Source organism: Delphinapterus leucas, chromosome 21 (assembly GCF_059928025.1).
Source record: "Delphinapterus leucas isolate spDelLeu-1000000601 "Yukka" chromosome 21, BTC_Dleu_Yukka2, whole genome shotgun sequence".
NCBI lineage: Eukaryota > Metazoa > Chordata > Mammalia > Artiodactyla > Monodontidae > Delphinapterus > Delphinapterus leucas.
In genome coordinates this window covers 28,861,262-28,886,163 of record NC_143149.1, presented here as the reverse complement: position 1 = coordinate 28,886,163, position 24,902 = coordinate 28,861,262, and positions in this window count along the sequence as shown.

Here is a 24,902-nt window from a genome sequence, read left to right as displayed (position 1 = left end):
AAATTTAGAAATTAAAAGGTGAAACAAAACTAGAAAGATAATGCTCTGTGGCAGTATTCTCACTTGATAAAAGCCATCTCCAAAGTACCCCCCCAACCCCAAGAAAAAAAAGCCTTGTAAACGGAAGGGGAATCATTCTGTGGAGGTGACAGTGCTCGTGGGAGATGCCCACAGACAGCAAGCTTTGGTAACATCTGTGTGAAATTTCAGGAACCAGCAAAGGAAAGGAGTTACAGGAGGAAGCCACCGTTCTCTCCTGGTGATAAACTCGATGGTCTGAGCTCAGCTTCTGGAATTTTTCCCAATTTTTCTTTTTTTTTGAAAGCCTCTCAGTTATAAGGTGCTTCCATATGAGATGTGAGTCCTTCCCTAAATATTGGAAAGAGCCTCCTGGGAGTTAAGTCATGAGAGGTACGCGGGCCTCTCACTGTGGCGGCCTCTTGCGTTGTGGAGCACAGGCTCCGGACGCGCAGGCTCAGCGGCCATGGCTCACGGGCCCAGCCGCTCTGCGGCATGTGGGATCTTCCCAGACCGGGTCACGAACCCGTGTCCCCTGCATCGGCAGGCGGACTCTCAACCACTGCGCCACCAGGGAAGCCCCATCTATGTACATTATATATAGTAGTTTGTATCTGCTAATCTAAAACTCCCTCTCCTCCTTCCCCTTTGGTAACCACAAGTTTTTTTTCTATGTCTATGAGTCTGTTTTGTTTTATAAATAATTTCATGTGTATTATTTTTTTAGATTTCACATATAAGTGATGTCATATAATATTTGTCTTTCTCTGTCTGGCTAACTTCACTTAGTATGATAATCTCCAGGTCCATCCGTGTTGCTGCAAATTTCATTGTCTTTTATGGCTGAGTAGTATTTCATTTATATATATATATATATATATATATATATATATATATATATATATATACCACACTGGAGACCTACTTTTTTTTTTTTTTTTTTTTTGCGCGGGCCTCTCACCGTCGTGGCCTCTCCCGCTGCGGAGCACAGGCTCCAGACGCGCAGGCTCAGCAGCCGTGGCCCATGGGCCCAGCTGCTCCGCGGCATGTGAGATCTTCCCGGACCGGGGCATGAACCCGCGTCCCCTGCATCGGCAGGCGGATTCCTAACCACTGCGCCACCAGGGAAGCCCATGGAGACCTATTCTTAATATTCTGCCACAGTTGAAGGCAAGGACGGTGTGATCGATCAGCTACACCCCCTCATATAAATTATTTGTTATATCATATCATTGATACATACACATAGATACTACATTGTTCACCATGCAGAAAGTTACCGAACAAGTTAAATTATACCGGTTTCGTTTTCTTCGTTAGACTTACTGTTTCTCTTACGATTATGTACTGAAATTTGTTGAACGATTTTTATCACATTTAGTATCAGGCATTGCGTTACAGCTGACAGAGATAACTGCTCACATTTATTGAGCCCTCACTATGTGCCAGGCATTCTTTTAAGCACTTTACATATATTAACTTATTTACTTGATACAGCAAACCTATATGCAGCTCAAACATGATCTGTAATTGATGCTATCATCTTGCTTGGCTGCAAATAAAAATTTCATAATATCCTATAAACATATGGTTAGCAATACAGTTGGGAATATGGGTAGAGAGATTGGGCTATTGTGATTAAGTGAGAGTATTTATCTAATTCACACCAGCACAAATTCAGTTTGATGGCTTAAGAAAAAAATGTTGACATTTGGATTCATAAACATTATAACTTGGGAGAAGAGGGGTCCAAGGTCATTGCTGTGGTGTCGGTCTTGGGAAGAGTCTCAGCAAGAGAGCAGGAAAGGGAAGAAAGTCCCACGCTTTGCTGTCAGCATGTTCTACACGTCTGATAGGAGGCAGCTTTAAGGACCCCATTGGTTCATCAGGCTGCGATGATGATCGTGGGTCTCTGAGTCTAAAGCATGAGAGGAGCTGTGACTTGCTGGGATTCTCTTCACTGCACTCCTGGAGAGATGCTTACTTTGCCCCTTGCCTGTTAGTTATTGGTGATAATTCTTGCTATTAAGTCAAAACATGGAGGTTGAAGGATTTATAGACTCAGGAAGGCTATGATGCCTCACTCTCTCTTCTTACAATTTGACACACAACGGGACCTTAATTCGCCTTTGTTGAGGGAATCAGCAGATTTCTCTCCAGCCTACACAGGCACCGTGATAGCAATTTGTGATCTTATTATGTTAGGTTCACACCCTATTAGTATTTATTTTAGTTAATATAATGCAATTAGAGTGTAATCATATCAGCAGCTTTCAGATCATGTCAAAAAAATAAAAGTTATTGAAATACCAGTGCTAATGTAAAGTGATGGAAAATAGCTAATGCGTGGAAATATTTGGATTGAGTTAGGCATGAGGAGAAAGCTGGGCAGTGGGAGGCGTGGGGGAATCAGATCTTTGGCTTCTGAGATCCCTGTTGACATGCTCAGGGCTCAGGGCTGCCTCTTGCCTCTGCGTTCTTTCCCGGTTGGGGATGTGATCCTTTTACTCTTTATTCAGACAAAGTTCTCTTTGGGTGCATCCAAGAAGGTGGTCCTGAGGTTGATCATGGGAAGACAGAGATGGAGATCGAATTCCAACTTTTCTCTAAGTGGCTGTGTGACGCAGGCAAGCCTTCTACCTTCTCTGGGCCCTTAGTCCTCACCTGTAAGACAAGGAGGGTGTCCTAGATAATAATAAGGTCCTCTGACTCTGTTATTATATTTAATGATACTATCACTTCTCTGAGCCTAAGCTGAGCTATGAGGCACATTAAACTGATGCTATTTTTTTTTTTTTTTTTGGCTGGAGCAAAGCCCCAAGTGGCCCAGTGGCCACAGAAGACCAGCACTTTAGCACTGTGCAAACTGTTAGGTACCATTCAGTGCGTGCAGCCCTATCCTACCAGACCTTCTAGGACCTGGGTGGTGGAGTGTGGACAACTATTTCCTTCAGAGGGTGTTAAAGCTTTATAATGCCTGGCTTGGTCATAGTTTCTCATTCTGCAGCCCTTTCCTCAGCGCCTTGGCCGATCCTGATTTCCCCACCTGTTAAGGGGGTAGGTGGGGAATTTGGGCAGGTAGAAGATTCTGGAAAAGAAGCCAAGTGAAGAAGAAAAAGTAGTCTAAGAGCCAGGTACCAATTTCCAATTTTGTTTTGGCAGCTCTGATTCTGGCTTCCCCACAGAAGGGTGCAGTGCCATCTGTGGGCTCTTTTCCAACCTTTGGACTCTTTTTTGGCTCTGACCATGACCACAAGAAGCTCATTGTTCGGTGCTTGTTAGCTATGGCACCAGTGGTGCAACTCCGAGGAAATAATTATCACTTATTTCTGAGAAGAAGCCTCCAGCTGGATCCGCGCTTGTAGTGGCGCATACATCTCGCAAAGAATTGTTATTTAAGCAATAATCCTGAGAAGTTGGTCGTTACCCGCGTTAAACGACTCAGCCCATTGCCAAGGATGGTTAACGCTCTAATAAACTGGTCATTAAATGCAGTAACAATGAATTTCGAGGGGATTATTGCTATTATAAACCTTAATCAATAGTTTATAACAGCAATAATGTGGTCCTTTCTCTTAATGGTAAGTAGGGCGGCTTGCGCCATCACCTTGAAAATGTTTCTGTGGTGGCTGGTGAGTCAGAGGGGAGGCCTTCTCAGTGCCACTCACTCTTCAGGGTCACACCAGGGATGGCAAAGGACACCTTGGGGGCTCTTGACTGCCCTGGTCTGTTCTCTGGGGACCAGGTGTGGAGCAAGAAGAAAGGGATTCACTTCCAGCCCCCATGGTCCTCCCCCATTACAGACACAGTGAGGCGCTGGGCATGGGAATGCTTGGATGTGCCCGGGCGTGAGACTCAGGACGAGGACAGATTCAAGATGAGTCTCCTCGTGGATGGGTGGTGATTAGGAAGGAGAAATGACCACCTACTTAGGGGCGTGGAGTCTGCTAACTTGTGATGTGCCTCCAGATAAAAATCACATCACTTTCATGAGCCTCTGAAAGATGGAGCTTGGAATCAATCATGTCCCAAGTCCCTCTCTGGTATAACACTCTGTGGTTCTTTTCATAATATTGGCATCTTATATTAGTTTACCATTATAGAGTAATAAGAATAATAACTTATGTAATCCTTGGTACTGTTCTTAGTCGTTTGCATTTATGAACTCATTGAATCCTTACAACAACCCTGCTTCTATTATCAAGGACTCTGAGGCCGAAGAGATTAAGAAACTTGTCTGAGTGCAGAGCTAACCCCAGGTGGAGCTGGGATTTCAACACAGAGAGTCAGAGTCTGTGTTCCTCCTTCTTACACTCTACCTTCTCTCTAGAAGTCCCCCTTCATTATTTAATTCAATCCTCACATCCTTTGAGGTAGGCTGGTTGGAGCTGCCATATTGGTTTTACGGATGAGTCAGCCAAGGCTTCTGCTTCTGGCTGTGTATGTGCCAGAGAGCTGTGCTGCGAGCTTCCAGACCAGCAACTTCTCTCTCCAGTGATGTGGGCTGGGCACAGCCTGATGCCAGACTCCTCTTCACTGGGATCTCTTCCAACAAAAGGAAGGGAAAAGTTCATCCCCTCCCACATTGCCGGAAGCATGCCCCGGGGGACGGGAGGTCTGATTATTTTATCCAGCCTGACATTGCTTAGAATGCATGGGAAAATGGACTGCAGTAGACTTTGGGAGAAAGGGTATTTAAAAATTTTTTCTTTATTATAGAAAATTGAAGGCATGTATTGAAGGAGAGTTTAATGAACCCGCATGTAACCATCGCCAGCTTGAGCCGTTATCAACACATGGTCTATCTTGTTTCATCCAACCAGCCTCTCACCCCTTCTCACTCTGGAGTATTTTGGAGTAAACCACAGATATCATAGCATTTCATCGGTTATCACTTGGTCATGAATCTCGAAACGTTATCTTTTTTTTTTTTTTTTTTTTTGCGGTACGCAGGCCTCTCACTGTTGTGGCCTCTCCCGCTGCGGAGCACAGGCTCCGGACGCGCAGGCTCAGCAGCCACGGCTCACGGGCCCAGCCGCTCCGTGGCATGTGGGATCTTCCCGGACCGGGGCACGAACCCGTGTCCCCTGCATCGGCAGGCGGACTCTCAACCACTGCGCCACCAGGGAAGCCTTAAAAGTTAAGGATTCTTTACAACAATAATCACAATACTGCGGTTGGACCTTGAAAATGAACAATAATTCCTTACTATCATCAACGGTGCAGTCAGAGTTCAGATTTCCCAGATTGTCTCATAAATGTCCTGGGGTTTTCTTTTTGCTCCAGCTACTCACATGCTCTGTGACCTGAGACAAATCCCTTCCCTGTTTTGTTTCCATTTACTCATCTGTAGAATGGGATATACAATCCACTCCCCTTCTCTTCCATCACTGGTCACTGCGTGGTTGAGACGAGGCTTTCGCTGGAAGGCCTTTCAATGGCAGCATCTCTTAATAAGCTGCATTGTCATGCCTGGTTCTCCTCTGCAGACCCAGGGAGGAACACTCAAGAGGCTGCCCCCCTAGTGCGCCCTTTTGAGTTTGACCTTCTTTTCTTCTGGCACACGCCAGAGAGCAGACTTATTATAGGGATGGAGGGGAGGGAGAGCAATCCTTCATGCCAGCACTGCCTCCCTGCCAGGTGGCCTGTCTACAGAGGAAGCAGGAGCGTCTTAGTGACCTTTCTCCAGGAGAGGAAAAGGGAAGATGCTGGCTGCATTTAGACCATCAGTGAAGTGATGCTGCCACTCCAAAGCCAGCCTTGGGGCAATCAGGCCACACTGAATGAAAAAGCCCCATTCTCCTCTTATCCTTGGTCCTCTGGGTTATAACCCCAGTTCTGCCACTGCCCCACTGCGACTCTACTTCCTCCTGTGCAAAGTGGGAGGGCTGGGCGGGAGATGCCCTGGAAGAGTGTAGAGAAACACCTGCAGGCTTTTTCAATCTTTATACTTTCTTCTGGAATTTATACACAGCTGAGAGGGAAACCTCTTCCCTGGACTTTCTCTCCCCACCTCCCTCCCTCTCTACCCACCTTGAGAATTTTAGGACTAAAGGGTGGCCTGTGTCACTTGGTGTGCTAACATCCTATGAAGCCAAGGTTTTGCCCAATTTACCAAGGTGTTTCCTGTCCTGCAGAGCTAAGAGGGCCGTGTCTGCTGGACGGTGACTCCTGGGGCAGGAGGTTGCCCTAAATGACCTTTGATGGAGCTCCTTCTTCTAGGTTTTGCCTGGGATGTCAGGTTCTTTTCTGTAAGATGTGTTTACCCACAGCGACTGGTGCCTTGGGGATGTTGAACAGGGATAATTCATAAACACAAGAGATAGATCAGGACATTGAAATGGGGACGACTTAACAGCAGGAAGACTCACCTAATATCTGCTCGCCTTTTGCTCTTCTGGGCTCTGAGTCGGGCTGTGGGCCAGGACAACTGGCCCAGTTTTCTCACCATTCTCCCACCCACGGTGCAGCTCGGTCTCCACCCGGAGTCTCCTCACCCACCTGGGCCTTACAGCGGATGTTCTGCTCGGTGATTCAGCCTCGGCACCCAGCCGCCAATGGGTGGGGGTCTCTAGAGGGTCTGCAGGTTCAAAAAGTCTCTTTTCTCCCCAGGTGGGAAACTTCATAGGATTTATTCAAGGTGCACTTCTAGAACCGCTACCCTGGGCTGACTGTCCTTCTTCAGCCCCTGGGCCACATCTGGTGGGGTCCGTTTTGCCAGGCTGCCCCTCCAGGCCTTCCCCAGGGTCCCCAGCCTCCTGTTGCTCCTTTGTCCCCAGCCTTTGTAGAGAGGAGCTGAGGCCAGCGGCAGAGGGTGGAGGGCATAAAAAAAGACTGATCTGGAATAAACGGAAAAGTTTACTCTGTGCGGCAGCGAAATAAAAAAGCTCATTCAGAAAGTTAATGATTTATTTTATAGTTTCATTATCAGGGTCGCATTACTCAATAACATTTCAAACATGTCATTTGTACAAACTACGGTAATTAAAATTTATAACATACTCCATCAGCAGCATATGAATCTTTTAGCCGGCACTCTGCTGTCATATAAACAGTGTAATTTCAGCTGCAATCCACCCTTTATTGGCTCTCATTTGTGATTTAACAGCCATCAATGACTGTGCCATAAAGAATAAATTAACCATCCGTAAACCTGATGATGACAGGGACAGTCAAATAGACTTCAACGCCTTCCGCCCAGCTCTGGGAGCCGACAGAGAACAGGTGAAGGCCAGGTACACACCAGACCCTCTGCACAAAGGACCTTCCTGCCTCCTGCTGCCTGCTCTCACCAGGATGCCTCCTGGTTGGCCCTGAGGTCCCTCTGGTGTAGGGGCATTTTCCGTTGATCTAATAGCTGGGCGGGGGAACCACTGGCATATGGGAGTTGGGGCCAGAGACGTAAGGCTGCAGAGAGCAGGATTTGTCCCCACTCCAGTGCCTTGTGTCAGAAACACTGTCAGTCCAAACTTCTTCTGCAATGAGGAAACGGGGCAAGGGCCTTGCCGCCAGCTGTCCTGGCCCTCAGGGCAGAGACAGAATGAGAGCCTAGTCTGAAGGTGATGGCGCCTAGGGCAGGTCTGCCTGGCTCGCAGGGAGTGACAGTCCGGATGGATTAGGAACATTCCCCCTCTGAGGGTCACGCTCCTCGGCGCCCCCTTGGCGGGGGTGACGGTCGGGGCGCTCTGGCTGGGCCCCATGACTGACACTGCACACAGCTCATAAATGAAGTGGATTGGATTTGTTACTGAGACGTCTCCAAGGAGCCTGGGTCATGCAGGCCAATAAAATTGGCCTCATAAATTCATCCTGACATGCAGGATTACTCCAGCCTGCTGAGGTCACCTTCCTGCCCTGATTTATCACCCGCCTATGGGTTAATAATACTGTTTACTGAGTGTTCCCTTCTCGTTTCGCCACTTGCCCTCCCTTTCTTGGAGCAGATACTGATCAGAGCATCTCTTTGGAAGGGTGTGATGGGGGGAGAGAGGAGTGGAAGGAGTACGTGGGTGGGGCATTGTTTCATTCTGGGCTGTTTTAAAGCAATATATATATATATATATACATATATATATATATATATTTTTTTTTTTTTTTCTCTCTGAGACGTTACCTCCAACGCTTCCCATCCAGGGCCCTATTTGGAGTTTTACCTGAAAAAAGGTGGTTTGGGAAAGAGTGGATCCCCTCCCGCTGCCATATGTGTGCTTGGGACATTAAATAAGAAGTGACTTTTCTGTCCTTCCCCTGGCCGAGTCATAGGCGACTCACCCCCATGAAGGGTGTGCCAATGACCAGTCTCTGCTTCGAAACATTATGGGATTTAGTGTTGATATGGAGAAGCTGGTGGAGAGCAGATGCCTGTCCTTTCTCTTCTCATGACTAGAAGATGTCGGTGGTAAGAGCATGGAAAATCCTCACACAGATTTTCAAGTCCCTCCCACACCTGAAGTTCTCTGACCCCACTTCTTCCCATTGACAAGCTTCCACGTGTTACCCTCGGGGCTTGCTTGCTACAGTTTGAATGATCCAAACGAAACCGAAGCAAAACCGCGGAAAAATTAGGTGGGTGGCTCTTTAAATGTTTCCCTTCCGTACAACAAGTCATCTGGGCAGTGCCCGAGCCCCCTCCTCCTTCTTGTAGCAATGGGCTTGAGACCAAGCGCTTGGCCGTGACACCATAAATAAATGAAATCGGGGACCCTCAAGCATGTGACTGCAGGGTCTTAAGGCTGACTTGAATCAGGAGGCCTGGGCGAACTCAGGGGCAGAGCTCCGGGTGGGACATCACATCTCTAAATAAATTAGCAAACACTTATGGAGCAATTTCTCTGTGAGTTTCAAACCTCAAGGATTTAGACAGTGTCTGCCCTCAAGGTACCTATAGTCTACTGAGGAATCACGATGAACGACTATTCAGATGATTTGGGGGTGTCAATAGAGGTACTGTGAGGAAGAGGCAGACTTCTTTTTATTGTGCTTTGCAGATACTGCATTGTTTACAAATTGCAGGTTTGTGGCAACCCTGTGTCGAGCAAGTCTATTGGCACCATTTTTCCATCGGCATTGGCTCACTTCGTGTCTCTGTGTCACACTTTGGTAATTTTTGCAATATCTCAAACTTTTTTATTATTATCATATTTGTCATGAGGATCTGTGATCAATGATCTTTGACGTTGTTACTACGCCTTGGCAAAGGCTCAGAGGATGGGTAGCAATTTTTAGCAATAAAATAGTTTTAAATTAAGGTCTGTACCTTGTTTTCTTAGGCATAACCCTATTGCACACTTAATAGACTACAGTAGAGGGTGAACACTTCTATATGCACTGGGAAACCAAAAAATGGCTGTGACTTGGTTTACTGCAATATTAGCTTTATTGCCGGGGGGCGGGGTGTCTGGAACCGAACCCACAGTATCGGTACGTAGAGTGAAATTGTCTATATATGTGTGCATAGTGAAATAGGGGAGGGAGAGAATGATTCCAACTGGGGCAAATCCTGGATGTGGTTTGGGGCTGGGCATTCACTTATTCAATCATCAAACACTTCTGAAATCCTGCTTCTAACCAGGCACTGGGTCTCACTGTTTGAAAACTTTTCTAGGCTGCTGCTTTGGGGCTGATGGCCACCTAAGTCCTAACCCTTCTCCATGCAAGTGACCTTCTCTGCTCCCTCTCCAGTCTCCTCCCCTGGCCACGGCTCTTGCCCAGCCCTGCTGATGTGCCCCGAGAGAGCGTTCAGAAGAAAAAAATCGCTTTCAGAGAGCCTGAGTCAGCTTCCACTGTGTGAGGGCCGAGGAGGGATGGGTTGGGCATCCACGCAGCGCAGAGGGGGTCCTGCCAGAACCAACCATGGTGAGGCTGCAACCTTTCTGGCCACCGCTCCACAGCTGGCTTCTTTGCTTCCCAGGATCCCTGGTTGCCCGGTGGTTGCAGAGCTTTGAGCAGTTGGCTTTGGACACTCCGCCAGCCCCAGAAGAGGGAGGAAGGGGAAGAAATGGGGAGACTGGGGCTTTGCCATATGGAGAGTGAGCCAGACAGGAGTGGTTGTGGTGACCCAGAGGACACAAATTCCATAGATTGGCTTCTAGTCGTGATCAACCCTCCCTCCCTCCCTCGGCCAAGGAGGGAAGAGGACTAACCGATTCCCAGGTGATGCCACAGGTGCTGTCACACCTGCCACCTCATTTCCTGTCACGGCACCCTGACAGGTGGACATTTTTAGCTCTCTCTCTTTTTCTTTATCTCTTTTTCTTTTTAACCAGTGGGGAGATCCACTTAGAGAAGCTAAGCTATGGGATCAAGTTCACACACCTAGTAAGTGATCTGGACCAAAGCCCATGCTTTTCAAAACCATAGCGGGGGCTCCTCAGGCTCCCTGAGGAAGCTGACAGGGCGACATGAAGAGGCTTGGGCAGTGCAGAGCCGGCCAGTGGCAGGACTGCTCTTCAGTCTGGCTCTCCTCCTACTTCATTCTGCTGCTTCCCACTTGCCCTGTAGGAAGTCCATTAAATAGAGGTACTTGTCTTCCGCAGAGCATTCACTCACTCTGGAGAATTAAAAAGCTTTGGGAATTCGGGGATTTGTGGAGAAGAGCAAATACTATCTCTCTGGAGATATAGACACATATACATATTCGGATGGGAAGAAAAGCTGGCTGGAGTCCCTGGGATCGGGCGGCCTGAATCCAGGGTCATTTCCAGGCATGATGGTAGGGTAGCTGGAAGTACTTCAGTGCCTCGTCTGTGAGGGCCACTGCTGGCTGTGAATTTTCACGGCCCGGCCTCGGACGCCTGTGATGTCACCAGCCAAGGTCCCCCCTCCTGTGTTTGCCTGAGGCCTCACACGGTTCTCTCGTACCTACTGGCCCATTGCACCCCTGCAATGGCTGGGTACAAAGGGCCTTCTGTTAAAACAAAACAAAATGAGAAAATCAAAACCCTCACCACCAAGGTGCAGGGAAATGGTGTGTTTGGGCCTCGCATCAGGGCAGGCTTCCTGGGTTAGGACAGATGTCCTCCACAGGTGGGCAGGTGGTCAGCATTCACTGTCCCACTGTGCCCGGTGCTGTGCTAGACGTGGTGGGCAGGCAGAGGGAGGTGGCAAGGGGGCAGGTGAGCCACATGTCATGGGCAGCAGGCTTGTCCCGAAGGTACTTACACATCTGCCCTCTCTGGCATGTGCTCCTTGAGCTGGTAAAAACCTTCCTACGGTGACGGTCCAGAGTCACCCACTGAAAAGAGCAGGGGTCGCACACACAGGGTTCCAGACCTAATTCTGCCATTCGCTACCACCTGTGTGACCTTGAGTCAGTCCCTCCAACCTTTTCCCCTGCTTGGTTTTTCCATTTGTCAACTGAGGGATGGCGTGTGATGAAGGAGACAGGGATCTGAAAATAAAGCGTTATTATGAGACAGAAGGAGGGCGTTGTTTCAGAGATGGGGACCCCCATCACTCCTGGTCTGACTTTGAGACAACCTTCAAGCTACACGTCGCGCATTTGTGTCATGGGCTGAACTGTATCCCTCTCAAATTCACATGTTGAATCCTAACCCCCAGTGTCTCAGAATGTGACTGTATTTGGAGACGGACTCTTTCAAGAGGAAATTAAGTTAGAACGAGGCTGTTAGGTTGGACCCTGATCCAATGTGAGTGGTGTCCTTATAAGAAAGAGATTAGGGCACAGACACACACAGAGGGAAGACCCTGTGAAGACACAGACCATTTACAAGCCCAGGGGAGAGACAGCCTGAGGACATCTTGATCTTGGACGTCCAGCCTCCAGAACTGTTGTTTAAGCCACCCAGACGGTGGTACTTTGTTATGGCAGCTCAAGCAAAGTAATATACACAGCAAGACGATTTAATATTCTTAATATTCTTATTAGAGACACCTTTGAGAATTTCAGAGCCACCATTAAAAGAACTGAGAGTGACCAAAGGGATGGGTCAACAGGGTGTGGTCACAGTATAGGCCCAGGGGTGCAGGTAGTTTGGGGACTAGATTGGGAATGATTGCGTGGGTTTTGCCTATGGTTTCTGAGTACCGTGGGAGGAGGAATTCCCATTTATCTCTTTTATCTAATCCTCCTATTAACTCTGTGAAGTTGGTGTGACAATTTCCAATTTACTGTTGGGGAAGCCAAAGCCCGGAGGCTTAAGTGACGTGACCCCAGCCCTACTCCAATTTGAGCAGAGCCAGGACTTCGGGAAGTTGAATTGCTTAAACACTTTGCTTGGGTCCGGCCCAGCAAACATAACTCAAGTCCTGCGCCCAGCTACAAAGGTGACCTGTTAGAGGAGCCATTTGAAAGAAATAAAGAAGGTGAGGCACCAGGAAGAATTTCAAAGCCTTCGCCCAAACAGGACAAATGGCTGCAGGCCTGAGGTTCGTACAGACAATTGGCCACATCTCAGAATGCCACTCCTGCCGCAAGCCAATGCCTCGCTGGCTCTGAAATTTATGCTGGAATTTAGACAGAGAACACGAATCATCGTAATCTCAGGATGAAAGATCACTGTCTCTGCAAATGCATTACCTACTTAGAAAACGACATGTTAAAAAATACGGATAATATATGGGCACGGAGAGAGCGATTTCCATACCTGGGCTCCTCCGGCTAAAATACGTGCACCTGCACCAGAGGTGGAAGATGACAAAGGAAGTCACTGAGGCCCCAGAGCATCTTCTGTGTCGGCTGTGGCTCTGACACTCCAAACAAAAGACTGTGCAAGCTCATCGAGCAGCCCCTTCCCCCCTCTTCCCGACATGGGGTGCCTTGGATGCAGGAGACCTGAGTACGGGCACTGGACCCCGTACTTTTTCACCCCAGAATCAGATACACTTGGGGCTGACAGAATGAGGGAAGATGGAGAGGAGGCGTTAGACCAAGTGAGTACCATGGGAGGAGGAATTCTCATTTATTTCTTTTATTTAAGTAGGAATTACAGCAACTTCCCATGATCTCCTTCCCCATCATTCTCCTGGATTTCTGATCCCTCCCTACATGATCGATTAGCAGCCCTCTGTGGGCCTCTCTTGCGTGGAGAGGAGATACAAAGACAGAAATACTCACAGACTTAGAGAACGAACTTATGGTTTATGGTTAACAGAGGGGGAGAGTGGGCAGGGGAGAGTGGGGTGGGAGGGATGGATTGGGAGTCTGGGACTGACAGGTACACACTGCTATATTTATAAAGGATAACCAACAAGGACCTGCTGTACAGCCCAGGGAACTCTGCTCAACACTCTGTAACAACCCAAATGGAAAAAGAATTTGAAAGAGAATAGATACATGTTTATGTATAACTGAATCACTTTGCTGTACACCTGAAACAAACACAAACACAGTTAATCAACTAGACTCCAATATAAAATAAAAATTTTAAAAATTTAAAAAAAGATACAAAGACAGATCTTAGCTTGTGGGGAGCACAGACCTCTGACGTAGCTGTCAGGCTTCCTGCTCTCTCCCCACCTCTCTCTGTCTTCAACGGCTCCAAGACAGAACAAGGTGAGGGAGAGTGTGGGCTTGGAGGCAGAAAGACCAGTTTTCTGTGACTACTTCCAGCTTCATGACCAACTGGCAGTGTGACCCTGGCCGTATTCCTGTCCTCTCTAAGCCCCAGCCTGTTGCAGGCACTGCCCGCGTCCCTCTCTTTGCCCCAAGCTGCCTCGTGTCATGGTTCAAGGCTACGTCTTGGTCTTCTCGATTGCCGCTAGCTCTGTGGCTACAGTGTGATCTCAGTGACCAGGCCACTTTCCTCCGTGCTCCGCTCAGGAGAGAAGCCATTCTCAGTCTAATGGGCCTGTAGAACAGGTGCATCCCTCTTGTTGTAACGATTATGGGATAAACAAAGTGAAAGAACCCAAACCCAAGTACACTGCCCTAAAGGGGGAAATAATATTTCAAAGTGGCCAGAATGTTTACCAACCCAAGGAAAGGGAAACAGCACCGCAGCACTGAGACTCAGGCTCTCCCTCTGTGGCAAGAGAGCGAACCTCTGCTGGCCAGGCCACCATTCAAAGGGCCGGTTCTTGTCCTCCAGAGGGGTGCCTGGAGGAAAACGAATTCAAAGATAACTTATGTGCCAGTTTTTTCTTCTTTCTTGATGGAAATGGAAAAGAGCCTGAGCATTGCTGTCTGTGGAGGGTCCAGCTTGGAAGCATCTGTGTTTATACAAAGGAGGGATGGATGTCAGGAGATGGCCCTACAGGGTCCCTAACAGGCCTGGTTGGAGGACCTCACGGAACAGGCCTACAGTGGGTGAGGGACTGGAAGGCATGGCTTCTTCATCAGCGTTGGGTGAAAGATCTGGGCTTTTCAAGCACAGTGCTGGAAAGGAGCAATGCTCCCTCATGAAGTTGTGCAACAGGTGCAGGGCTTCTGCCTCCCCCCGCCCCCCCCCCGCCACCCCCGCTTGCTGGAGCCCCTTCCTTATTCACCATCATTCTCCAAAATGGTTTTTGTCTCCATAAAACCAAAGGCATTTGGATCATAAAACCAAATGCCTTTTGTGTGATGGCCTTCTTGGCATGAGTTAATAAGGTACGGAATTAACGAGCACGGCCTCTGCACTCCTGGTTCCACTATAAATTGGTGCTTGGGTGGGAGGGTTGTTGTTACCAACCCTCTGGATTATTTTTTTGTCTTTCAGGTCTGGTCCCTTTTCTTTTTAAAAAAATTTTTATTTATTTTTAAAATTGAAGTATAGTTGGTTTACAATGAATCACTTTGCTGCATCATTACAATGATACAGCAAAGTGATTCAGTTATACCTACATATGTGTATATATTCTTTTTTGGATTCTTTTCCATTATAGGTTATTACAAGATATTGAATATAGTTCCCTGTGCTATACAGTATGTCCTTGTTGTTTATCTATTTTATATATAGTATTATGTCTTTTAATCCCAAATTCCCAATTTATCCCTAGCCCCTCTTTCCCCTTTGGAAATCATAAGCTTGTTTTCTATGTCTTTGAGTCTGTTTCTGTTTAGTAAACAAATTCATTTGTATCATATTTTTATTATTTATTTATTTATTTTTAATTTTTATTTATTTCTTTCTTTTTTGCGGTACACGGGCCTCTCACTATTGTGGCCTCTCCCGTTGCAGAGCATAGGCTCCAGACGCGCAGGCTCAGCGGCCATAGCTCACGGGCCCAGCCGCTCCACGGCGTGTGGGATCTTCCCACATGGGGCACGAACCCGTGTTCCCTTCATTGGCAGGCGGACTCTCAACCACTGCGCCACCAGGGAAGCCCTTTAGCCTTTTTTGTTTTTTTTTTGCGTGTATCATATTTTTAGATTCCACATGTAAGTGATGTCCTATGATATTTGTCTTTCTCTATCTGACTTAGTTCACTTAGTATGATGATCTCTAGGTCTATCCATAGATCTAGTCCCTTTTCATCTTACTTTTTCCTCCCATGGAATGGAAAGTTCTTTAGACAAGCATGTGGATGCTCAATTCCTTCCTTGGGTCTGGTACTGCTTATAGGAAACAGGGAAGAGAGAAGGAAGCAAGAAGACGTGTGAATAAAGTTTCCTATAAGCCTGCTTATAGGAAACAGGGTGAGAGAAGGGTGGAGGGGGAAGGGAAGTTTCAAGTGGCATGACCAGGACTGCCCCTTGAGCAACACTGAGATAACACACAAGGAAATGGAGCATTTATTCATTCAGATAAATAATATTTATTGAGGGCCTACTATGTACATGCAAATGTGGTATCTATTTTTCATCTAAAAATATTTATGGAGGGCCTATTATGCATCAGGTGTAATAGACAGACTATAAGCAAAAAATAGATGAATCTTTGCCTTTGCCATTTGGAGTTAGCAATGTCCTTCCCCCATGTTAGCCCCAGGTAACCACTGATCTGTTACTAAACACGAGTTTGGCTTATTCTAGAATTCATGCAAATGGAATTATGCAGCATGTACTCTTTTGTGAATGGCTTTTTTCACTTACCAAATATTTTTTAGTTTCATCCACACTATTGCAAGTACCAGAAGTTCATTCTTTTTATTGCTAGAATTTCATCGTGTGGATATGCCACAGATTGAGTAAACTATTCATCTGTTGATAAACGTTTGCTATTCATGTACAAGTCTTTGTGTGGACACATGTTTTTATTTATCTTGGATAAATACCTAGGACTGAACTTTCTAGATAGTTTAGTAAATGTAAACTTAACAAGAAACTGCCAAAAATTTGCCAGAGTGGTTGCATCATTTTCCACCCCACTAGCAATATATGGGATTTCCAGCTGCTTCATATCCTTGCTAATACTACATATTGTCAACCTTCTGAATTTTAGCCCTTCTATTTGGTGTGTGTGGTGGTATATGCATATATTTTTTAATGGTACAGTTACTTTTTAATTTTATTTATTTATTTATTTATTTACTTTTGGCTGTGTTGGGTCTTCGTTTCTGTGCGAGGGTTTTCTCTAGTTGTGGCAAGCGGGGGCCACTTTTCATCGCGGTGTGCGGGTCTCTCACTATCTCGGCCTTTCGTTGCGGAGCACAGGCTCCAGACGCACAGGCTTAGTAGTCGTGGCTCATGGGCCTAGTTGCTCCATGGCATGTGGGATCTTCCCAGACCAGGGCGTGAACCCGTGTCCCCTGCATTAGCAGGCAAATTCTCAACCACTGCGCCACCAGGGAAGCCCTGTCGTGGTATATTTTAATGGTTTTAATTTGTATTGCTCTGAAGACTAATAATGTTAAGTCTTTTATGAAGTGTCTGTTCAATCATTCAGTCAATTATTTCATTGATGCTTTTGTCTTTTTTATTATTGTGTTGTAGTAGTTTTCTATATATTCTGCATGTCATGTGTATCTAAGGTTTTCTGCCAATCTGTGGCTAGTCATCATTTTTTATTTTTAAATAGTGTTCACCTAAGAACAGAAATTTGTAATTTTTTTTTTTTTTTTTTTTTGGTACGTGGGCCTCTCACTGTTGCGGCATCTCCCGTTGTGGAGCACAGGCTCCGGACGCGCAGGCTCAGCGGCCATGGCTCACGGGCCCAGCCGCTCCGCGGCACGTGGGATCCTCCCGGACCGGGGCACGAACCCGTGACCCCTGCATCAGCAGGCAGACTCCCAACCACTGTGCCACCAGGGAAGCCCAGAAATTTGTAATTTTGATGAAACCTAATTGATTAAGTTTTTTTTTTGAAAAGTTTTGTAGTTTCAGCTTTTACATTTAAGTTTATGACCCATGTTGATGTTTGTGAATGGTGTGAGGTAAGGGTTAAGGTTCATTAAAATAAATATGGATGTTTAGTTTTCCAGCACTACTGTTGAAAAAACTATCCTCTCTCCATTCAATTATATTTCTATCTGTGTGAAAAACGAATGGACTATATATGGGCAGGTCTATTTCTATATTCTCTATTCTGTACCATTGATCTATATGTATATCATTATTATAGACCACACTATTTAGATTAGTGTAGCTTTATAATGAGTCTTAAACTCAGGTAGTGTAAATCTTCCAAATATATTCTTTTTCGAAAAATTGTTTTGGCTATTCCTTTGAATAACCTTTAGGCCCTTTGAATTTTCATACACTTTAAAATGTTTGCCAGGGATCTCAGTCCTATGCTACCTATTTTCAAACATCTGAAATTAGTTTTAAATGCAACATTTCCAGTTTTCTAATTGTTTATGGCAGGCAGGCAAGTCCAGCTCCAGTTAATTCAACATGGGTGGAAGCAGAAGTCAAGTGTTCAGAGTTCTGAGACTACATAGCAGAATCTAAGCCTGTGAAGGAGGCTGAAAAAAAAATACCCATTGATAGTTTAATTAATATGTGTCTTGGTGTGTTTTTCCTAGGGTTTATCCTGTATGGGACTCTGTGCTTCCTGGACTTGGGTGACGATTTCCTTTCCCATGTTAGGGAAGTTTTCAACTATAATCTCTTCAAATATTTTCTCAGACCCTTTCTTTTTCTCTTCTTCTTCTGGGACCCCTATAGTTTGAATGTTGGTTCATTTAGTGTTGTCCCAGAGGTCTCTGAGATTGTCTTCAATTCTTTTCATTCTTTTTTCTTTATTCTGCTCCTCGGTAGTTATTTCCACCATTTTGTCTTCCTGCTCACTTATTCATTCTTCTAACTCAGTTATTCAGTTATTGATTCCTTCTAGTGTATTTTTCATTTCAGTTATTGTGTTGTTCATCTCTGTTTGTTTGGTCTTTAGTTCTTCTAGATCTTTTTAAAACATTTCCTGTATTTTCTCAATCCATGCCTCCATTCTATTTCTGAGATTCTGGATCTTCTTTACTATCATTACTCTGAATTCTTTTCCAGGTAGATTGCCTATTTCCTCTTCATTTATTTGGTCTTGTAGGTTTTTACCTTGCTCCTTCACAAAATACTAGCAAACAGAATCCAACAGCACATTAAAAGGATCATACACTATGATCAAGTGGGATTTATCCCAGGGATGCAAGGATTCTTCAATATTCACAAATCAATCGATTAACATTAACAAATTAAGGAATAAAAACCATATGATTGTCTCAATAGATGCAGAAAAAGCTTTTGACAAAATTCAACACCCATTTATGATAAAAACTCTCCAGGAAATGGGCATAGAGGGAACCTACCTCAACGTAATAAAGGCCATATATGACAAACCCACAGCAAGCATCATACTCAATGGTGAAAAACTGAAAGCATTTCCACTAAGATCAGGAACAAGACAAGGATGTCCACTTTCACCACTCTTATTCTACATAGTTTTGGAAGTCCTAGCCACAGCAGTCAGAGAAGAAAAAGAAAAAAAAGGAATACAAATTGGAAAAGAAGAAGTAAAACTGTCACTGTTTGTCGATGACATGATACTATACAAAAAAATCCTAAAGGTGCCACCAGAAAACTATTAGAACTAATCAATGAATTTGGTAAGGTTTCAGGATACAAAATTAATGCACAGAAATCTCTGGCATTCCTATTCACCAACAATGAAAAATCAGAAAGAGAAATTAAGGAAACACTCCCATTTACCACTGCAACAAAAAGAATAAAATACCTAGGAATAAACCTGCCTAAGGAGACGAAAGACTTGTACTCAGAAAACTATAAAACACTGATGAAACAAATCAAAGATGACATAAACAGATGGAGAAATATACCATGTTCTTGGATTGGAAGAATCAATATTGTGAAAATGACTATACTACCCAAAGCAATCTACAGATTCAGTGCAATCCCCATCAAACTACCTATGGCATTCTTCACAGAGTTAGAACAAAAAATTTTACAATTCATATGGAAAAACAAAAGACCCCGAATAGCCAACTCAATCTTGAGAAAGAAAAACAGAGTTGGAGGAATCAGGCTCCCTGACTTCAAACTATACCACAAAGTTACAGTAATCAAGACAGTATGGTACTGGCACAAAAACAGAAATATAGATCAATGGTACAGGAGAGAATGCCCAGAGATAAACCCATGCACATATGGGCACCTAATTTATGACAAAGGAGGCAAGAACATACAATGGAGAAAAGACAGCCTCTTCAATAAGTGGTGCTTGGAAAGCTGGACAGCTACATGTAAAAGAATGAAATTAGAACACTCTCTAACACCATACACAAAAATAAACTCCAAATGGATTAAAGACTTAAATGTAAGACCAAACACTTAGAGGAAAAATCTCTTAGAGGAAAACATAGGAAAAACACTCTTTGACATAAACCACAGCAAGATCTTTTTTGACCCACCTCCTAGAGTAATGAAATAAAAACAAAAATAAACAAGTGGGACTTAATAAACTTAAATCTTTTGCACAGCAAAGGAAACCATAAATGAGCCAAAAAGACAACTCTCAGAATGGGAGAAAATATTTTCAAATGAAATAACAGACAGATTAATCTCCAAAATATACCACCAGCTCATGGAGCTCAATATCAAAAAAACAAACAATCAAGTTAAAAAATGGGCAGAAGACATAAACAGACATTTCACCAAGGAAGACATACAGATGGCCAAGAGGCACATGAAAAGATGCTCAACGTCACTAATTATTAGAGAAATGCAAGTCAAAGCTACAATGAGTTATCACCTCATGCTGGTCAGAATGGCCATTATCAAAAAATTTAGAAACAATAAGTGCTGGAAAGGGTGTGGTGGAAAGGGAACCCTCCTGCACTGTTGGTGGGAATGTAAATTGATACAGCCACTATGGAAAACAGTATGGAGGTTCCTTAATAAACTAAAAATAGAACCACCATATGACCCAGCAATCCCACTGCTGGGCATATACCCTGAGAAGACCATAATTCAAAAAGAGTTGCATACCCCAATATTCACTACAACGCTATTTACAATAGCCAGAACATGGAACCAACCTAAATGTCCATCAACAGATGAATGGATAAAAAAGATGTGGCACATATATACAATGGAATATTACTCAGTCATAAAAAAATGAAATTGAGTGGGCTTCCCTGGTGGCGCAGTGGTTGAGAGTCTGCCTGCCAGTGCAGGGGACACGGGTTCGTGCCCCGGCCCGGGAAGATCCCACATGCCGCGGAGCGGCTGGGTCCGTGAGCCATGGCCACTGAGCCTGCGCGTCCGGAGCCTGTGCTCCGCAACGGGAGAGGCCACAGCAGTGAGGGGCCTGCGTACCGCAAAAAAAAAAAAAAAAAAAAAAGAAATTGAGTTATTTGGAGTGAGGTAGATGGAACTAGAGTCTGTCATACAGAGTGAAGTAAGTCAGAAAGAGAAAAACAAATACCATATGCTAACGCATATATATGGAATCTAAAAAAAAAGGTACTGATAAACCTAGTTGCAGGGCAGGAATAAAGAAGTAGACATAGAGAATGGACTTGAGGACATGGGGTGGGAGGGCGAAGCTGGGGCGAAGTGAGAGCAGCATCAACATATACACACTACCGAATGTAAAATAGTTGGCTGGTGGGAAGGGAGATCAGCTCGGTGCTTTGCGATGACCTAGAGGGGTGGGATAGGGAGGGTGGGAGGGAGGCTCAAGAGGGAGGGGATACGGGGACATGTGTATGCATATGGCTGATTCTCTTTGTTGTGCAACAGAAATTAACACAGTATTGTGAAGCAATTATACTTCAATAAAGATCCATTAAAAAAATACCCACTGAATTTAGTAACCTGGAAACCATTGGTGGCTTTATAGAGATATGTTTGCTAGGAGCAGATTGGAAACTAGATTGCAGTGGACTGAGGGACAGGTGGTAGGTGAGTTTATTGGTTCCAGCAGTACTAGGTTTTGCAACAAATAAAAATCAAAGTTTCAGTGCCTTCACTGAACAGGAGTTAATGTATTGCTCTTGTAACAGTTGTGTTTCTGGATGTTCCTGGTCATTGGGTAGCTTTCTCTCATGATATGATGCAGGGAACCAGCCTCCTTCCTTTTTATGGTTGCATCATCCCTAGTGAAACCTCATCATTGCAGTTGTCTGCATCTAACTGGTCAAGCAGAAAGCAGCCTGGAGAAAGCTACTTCTTAAAGCCTTTGCCTAGAAGTTACCCACAACTTCAGCTCCTATTTCACTGGTAGAACTAATAGCATGGCCATACCTAGATGAAAGGGAGGCTGGAGATATAGTCTCTGTCTGGGCAGTCACTAACTCTCTACAACTGGAAGAGGGGAATGACATTTTGGGGGCAACAAGCCACCTCTGCCACAGTAGAGATAATGCTTTTGAGAAACTTGAATGTCAGGAGATTGGTTTAAAGCTGGATAGAAGTGAGGGGTTGAGGGCATTTCTCCTTTTAATCTGAAAGACTGGTGCATGTTTTCAAGCCATTGGGAATGACCCAATTCAAGAGAGAGGTTAAATATACAAGAAAGGAAGGGATCAGGAAAATGAATATGAAAAAAATTCAAGGTGGGAGAGTATGATATGCAAAGCCCAAGTACAAGGATTGGTCTCAGGGAAAACAGGTAGCTAGTCTGTTTTATTGGAAGGGAAGGAGGATAGCGTCGGGGCATAAATAGGTTTTATGCTTTAGTAATAGGAACAGAGGGAGTTCCTCTCTGCTGGTGTCTATTTTTTTTTTCTAGAAAACAGGATGTACATTAAGGGGGAGGTGTGGGGTGTGAGAAGTTTGAGGAGAGTGAAGATTTAAAATTATTGTTGGGACTTCCCTGGCGGTCCAGTGGCTAAGACTCCACGCTTGCAATGCAGGGGGCCAGGGTTTGATCCCTGGTCGGGGAACTAGATCCCACATGCTGCAACTAAAGATTCTGCATGCCGCAACTAAGGGTCCCGCATGCCGTAACTAACAGAAGATCCTGCACGTGGCAACAAAGATCCTGCGTGCCGCAAGTAAGAGCCAGCACAGCCAAATAAATAAATAAATATAAAAAAAAATAAAATCACTGTTGCCCTGCTCGATACTTACTATACAGTAGGTACTCTATCAATGTTTTTTGACTGTTGATATGTGCATTGCCTTTCGCAACGTTTTGGGGGCAGCATCTGGGGATTGCTATGAATAGCCAAGGGCTCTTTCCTTCTGCGTCTGAGCAGGCATCAAAATCTCGCTGTGAATCCTGGTGCCATTGGCTGGAATTCATTCTGTAAGGCCAGCCCGTCTTCTGCCACACCTGGAGGGGCTTGGCCACTGGGATTCCTAACGAATCGTGTTTCTATAAATTGTTCCTCTGACCTGGAGCCCGTGGAACCATTTCCGCCTGCTGCCCACAGCTGCAGAAGCCCAGGTGCACGATGGCTGTGGGAGGGGGTGGGTTGTGAAGAGTGTGAGGTCCATGCATTGACGCCTCAGGCTTCCCCTCTCCTCTCCTTCTGCTGCCTCCAGAGTAGAGAAGACCGGACCTCAGAGTCAACAGGCACCTGCTTCCTGCAGCAAGTATTTAGGATTAGGTCATGACCCTGAAATGAACGAAATAAAAGGTGGGCATTCTGCCAGAAAATGATGCATTTACAAAAGCCGGCACGCTGGAGACGTCTCCATCCCCGCCCGTGGATCCCTCCCTGCTCCACTCCCTGTGCCCTGTCACCCACTCCTCACATCCGCTCACCTTTCTCCCCCATTCTTTTTCCCCACTCCTCCCCTCCACGCCCCGCATTGCATTTCTCTTCAGTTCCCCTCTCCCCGGGCCCCCAGGAGGGGTGTGAGCCAGAGACCCTGCAGCCCCGCGGCTCTAGCAGCCTTCCTGGTGCTGCTGTTCCCTGTTATTTTCATTTGCCTGTAATTCGAGGGGACAGGTGGGATGTGCTTCAAAACACTGTAATCATATTTTAAATGGAAATGAAATGTGTGAATTAAATGTAAATTACAGTAGAATGGAAGGACAGTCACTATTAGTTAAGGTCTGACACCTATTTTTGCAGACCTTTCCCAAACGCCACAACTCGTTTCCCCAATGTGTGATGAGAAGTTGTAATTACGTGACAGCTGCTTCTGCAATGGGGTTGATGCTAGTTACTGGGTCGTTTGTGTAAGGGGGCCAGGATCAGGGGCTGTGTAGGTATTTCAAGTAGCTATGGACTGCAGTTGGTATTATAAAATTACCCAGAAGAAATGATATTTTTATAGGAGGGCCGTGAAAAGAAATCTTTTCTTTTTCCCCCTTGGAGAGGTGAGGCCGTAATATAAAGGGACACTTTTATATAGTCAATTTATTTACGTATTCTCCATTTGCTTTTATATTGGAAAAGTATGTGCAGTGCCAATGGGTTGCAATTTTGCCCTCAGTCTCAGGCTGCTTCCCTCCCACCTAGTCCCAGGCGCCTGATGGTTCCCAGGGGAGCCCGTGGTACCTCCTGCATAATCGTTCGTGAACATTTTTCAAGACAGTACCAGCTCTTTGCTTTAATTCCTTGGATGAGGAAGGCAATATTTTTTTTAATCTATCCAATGCCATGACAAAACAGCAAAAAAGATTTAAAAGAAAATCACTGAATTCCCATCAGTCAGGTCTCCTGGTTTGTTTCCTGTGGACAAAATGACCGGTTGATGGAGTTAATTTAAAAATTTTCTGTGTTGCGTTGCAGAACTTTCCGGGATAAGGACAAATCTGGATAAAATAGATAAGCGTAGAAGCATGGAAAGATCACTATGTTCAGTCAAAAGGGATCTACTTATGTGCCTGTTGTTGATTCTCCTCCTGTTTGCTTCAACGAAACGCCTCTGTCTCCACCCGAGCAGTCAGCAGGTGATGTATGTTGACTAATCGTGTGTGTCAGTGAATTTTATAAATCTTGCATTTTTTACGAGCCAACAGAGATGCAAGCTCAGTCGATATTTAGTTCTTGGGGACACTTGTAATTAAGGTGTAACGTCTATCCTGCGATGAACGCAGGTTCTATCCTGAAGATTCCTTGGAATCTGGCCAGCGTCCCCCTTGCGCTTGGCCTCGGAACAGCTCTTCAGCTGCAGCTCTCTGCTAGGCCACGGCCAGCAGCTTCAGAACAGCTGGGAATCACACTCCACATCACTGCCTGAGCTCACGTTCTAAATGCATCTCTGGCCATGTCACTTGATGCCCTGGTGAGAAGCTTCAGGGACCTCAGTGAGAGAGTCAGGGGTCCCTGCTGTCGATCTATGCGACAGCTTACACCTCCCCATACCTCAGACAGTTTCTCTCTGCTCAGGCTAATTCTTCTTTGAATGTCTGTTTCCACCTTCTCTGCCCAGTAATCCCCCTGACCCTCAAAATCTCTCAGACTACTCGCGGAAGGCCAAGCCTTCCCACAGCCCCTGCAGGCCAAACCAAGTACTTCGTTGTTGTGTCCCAGGCATGCTGCACTCACTGCACTGAATGACCCCTAACTTTTTACATGCGCACCTCTGGATGGGCACAGAAATGCCCAGCACATCTCCTGCACAGCTCGACAGGGAACCAGAAGAAGCCTTTTCG